Genomic DNA, 3,782 nt, shown 5'->3' on the forward strand with positions numbered 1-3,782 from the left:
CTCCTCGCCACCCCCCCTCCTCGGCTCGCCCGAGCCGCGTGGGGAGGGCACCGGAGCCCGGCCCTAGGACAGCCCCTTCCCCAGCGCGGGGGTTCCCGGGGCCCCGGCGGCCGCGGCCATTGTCCCGCCCAGGCTCCGCCGCCTCCACTCCCGGGTGATGGCGGGTAGGGCCTGGCGCTTCACCACCCTGACCCCGCGCGCTGCGAGACTGCCCTGGGGAGGGGGGGGTCCTCTCTGAAGACCGCAGGCTGGAGAGGGACCCCTCACACCTGATAACAAACGAGCGTGCTCAACATCCAAGCTGAGGGTTTTTTTTTTTCCCTTTAAAGACAAGGGCACAGGGGTGGGAGTAGAAGTTTGCCTAGGCCAGGCCACCACTTCCTGGCTCTAGGCCCGAACCCCAACGGACGGGGCGGCTTGAGGCTGGCAGCGACTCCTCTCGAAGTCTATCAGAGGTGGCACCGGCTGTCCCTCAGCTCTAGACCTCAGAGCCATCTGGGTGACTCCTCCCCCCGCCTCACCCTCCCCAGCCAATCAGTCACCAAGTCCTTCTGATTCGGCCTCCTGGGCTGTGTCAGTTTGCAAACTTCACTTCTACCTGAGGACGCGGTGGCACTCGGCTCCTTTCGCAAGGCAGGGATTTCTTGGCACCCTCCGTGGCCCATCGGCCTCTAGACTAGGACGAATCAAGGCTGGCCCTGCCCTCGGGGAGCACCCAATCCCCAGGGAAAGATCGTGTATTAAATAATCCTTTCTCCTCCACACACCAGGTCTCTATTCGGCAAACATTTATTGAGGACCTACTAATCTACTCGGCTATGCTTCTGGCTAGCTTGGCTTCCAGCACAGCCTTGAACAAGTTGCACAAAGTCTGTCTCTCTCCTCAGGAAGCTGCAAACACTGGGGAAAACTGGAGGATGTGACCCATTGAGGCTGTTTGCCCTTCAGCCCCAAGCACAGCATCTGGCACAAAGCAGAGGCACAATAAGAGCATGGGGCATGAATTGTTTGAAATTATAAGGCATTGTATGGACACAGAAGAAGCCACTCTTTCCCCCAGAGAAACAGGAGTGGTCTTCTGAAAAATCTCTCTGGGATGAGCCAGGGGAAGAAGAAAAGAGGGCCTTCTTGTCTCTCAGAAATAAGAGTGGCAAAAGTACCAATCCATTGTTAAGACGTTCCAAGAGATAGTGCACGAATACATGGAGAAGAGACAAATCTTCTTGCAGAAGATTTCCAAATAACTTGTGTAGATACTCAGGGAGGGGACCTTAGACCCTACTTCTTACGTGTGTTCTGGGTAGTAGTGACTTCTAAAGAGCATAGTGTTTCTTCAAAGAAAGGGAGAGAGTAACTGTAATGGAAAACCCAGACAACTATCACCTCAGTCAAGTGACCAAAGCCAAGTCAACAGACATGAGTCAAGTTGACAGTGCATACACTCCAAATTGTGTGATAAAAGTGACACCAATAACCTGTAACCCTAGACTTGCCATGAGAAAAAATGTCACACTCCACTAATGGGATGTCTGGCAAAATACCTGCCTAGGATCTCTCGAAACCATCATGATCAGTAAATATGAGAAACTATCACAGCACAAAGGAGCCCGAAGAGCCATGACAACGAAATAATCTACTATCCAACTGGGCTTCAATGGCTCATGCCAGTGATCCTAGCTGAGATCTGAGGATCTCAGAACTGAGATCTGAGGATTGCCAATTTGAAGCCAACCCAGGCAAGAAAATCAGAAATGGAACTGTGGTTCAAGTGGTAGAGCACTAGCCTTGAGCAAAAAAGCTCAGGGACAGCGCCCAGACCCTGAGTTCAAACCCCAGGATTAACACCAAAAAAAGTTGATGGTTGTTTTGTTTTTTTTTGGTAAATAAATAAAGTACTGTCTAAGTTGAGATACTACAACAGAAAAAAGTAATATTAAGAAACTAAATGTTAGTTAATCATTATGTGTCAGTAAAAGCATCCATCAATAATCATAACACTAACACACAGTACGCTGACAGTAGTAGTGTTAACTGTGGAAGCTGTAAAATAGTGAAACTGGTGAGAGTGCATACAGGGGAGCCATCTACTGTATTTTCTCAATTTTTCTTTAAGTCTAAAAATAGCCTGAGAAAAATCCATAACATAGAAAATCCTGTAAAAATGTACTAACCATGGAATTAATGAGAGGTCCAACAACATAGTGCTCAACACACAGCTAATATTCTTGGGGCCTCAGCAGGTATATCACCATCCTTATCTTCCAGCACTTAAGAGTTTAGGACACAAAACAGAGGAGACAGAATCCTGTCAGTCCTTGACAACTGAGCTGGAGCTTTTGGAAAAGACTTGTTGGGGAAAAAAACTTGTTGTCTGCCTCACCAGACTCCTCTCTAGCCATCTAGAAAGCTATGCAGGAGCCAGCTGAAGTGAGCCACCATCTCAGATCTTACCATCTCCCTTCTGTAAGGGAAACTGCAACAGCCTCCCTTGCTCTGTGTGTGTGTGAGCACACGCACACACACCAGTACTGAGACTTAAACTCAGGGTTTCACACTGTCACTTGGCTTTTTTGCTCAAGGTTGGTACTCTACCACTTGAGCCACAGCTCCGCTTCTGGCTTTCTGCTTGGTTAATTGGAGGTGAGGATCTCATGAACTTTTCTGCCCCAGCTGGCTTTGAACCATGATCCTCATCTCTAAGCCTCCTGAGTAGGTACAGTTATAGTTGTGAAGTGCCAATTCCTAGCTTTTCTGACCACCTTCAACTAATCCTGTAGGTCTTAACTTGGACATTTTCTTCAAAAGCCTTCCCAGACCTTCCAAGGTACTATGAAATGGTATGGTAGAAGGTGCAGGAAGCAATGGCAAGTCACAGCTCTCAGCCACTTGCATCCACACTCCTCTCCTCCAAATTCAGCCATGCCAGGTGCTTCCCTGTCCATGAACACACCATGCACCACCATGCCTCCCAATCTCTGCTCAGGCTCCTCCCTTTTCCGACCCGGGCCTGTTCACCCCTCCTTAGGCAACCTGGTGTTCCCCCGCTCCCGGGAGGTCACCATATTGATGCTGAACTTAGTGCGGACACCCGATCGGCATAGCGCACTGCAGCCCAGAACTCCTGGACTCAAGCGATCCTCCGGGCTCAGGCTTCCGAGTAGCTGGGATTACAGGCGTGCGCCACCGCGCCCGGCTCAGGCTCCTCCCTTATCCTGAGAGTCTCCATCCTTTTTCTCCCATCTCTTCTGTCTGTCTGACTGGCCAACACCTCTTCCTCACAGCTCACTCAGATATTACCTCCTCTGTGGAACAACTCTAGATCCTTTGCATTGACAGAGATGCTCTCCTCTGGTTCCCCAGATGTCTATGGCCCTGTGGCCACATTACTGACAAATACTTGTCATGGTAATCAGAATGAAGGTTCACTGAGATAAAATGGCAGCAAGCCCACACTTACTCTCTCCATTTCTGCAGATCTTCCTTACTCTCCTCTAGGAAGTACTCCATATCTGACTGCCTTCCCAGTTCTCGAACTAGATTTTCTTTTACAATCTAGCCCCTAATTACATTCTAATTATTGTGCATATAACTCAGAGCAGAGTAAGTTTTTGTATATATTAGAGCCTGCTACTAACTGGTCCAACACTGCAATAATAACTCCAGACTTTTCATCACCTCCACGTTACTACCCAGAAGAGCGTGGTGAGGTCATTTTCACCCAGGCCTTGCAACTAAATTCATGTGACTATGAAGCCCAGTCTCTCTGTTCTCTCCTTTCCACT

General features: G+C 49.2%; 1 protein-coding gene across 1 annotated transcript in view; it reads right to left on the reverse strand.

Annotated features, from left to right (window-relative positions):
• Positions 1–408, reverse strand: part of Znf362 (zinc finger protein 362) — a 40,509-nt gene extending 40,101 nt beyond the window's left edge. Inside the window, exon 1 of the mRNA XM_013020526.1 lies at positions 270–408. The gene's annotated coding sequence lies outside the window, so the exon portion shown is untranslated. The remainder of the gene's footprint in view (positions 1–269) is intronic.
• Between the last annotated feature and the right edge of the window lie 3,374 nt (positions 409–3,782).

This window comes from Dipodomys ordii, unplaced genomic scaffold (assembly GCF_000151885.1).
Source record: "Dipodomys ordii isolate 6190 unplaced genomic scaffold, Dord_2.0 Scaffold51, whole genome shotgun sequence".
NCBI classification, from domain to species: Eukaryota; Metazoa; Chordata; class Mammalia; order Rodentia; family Heteromyidae; genus Dipodomys; species Dipodomys ordii.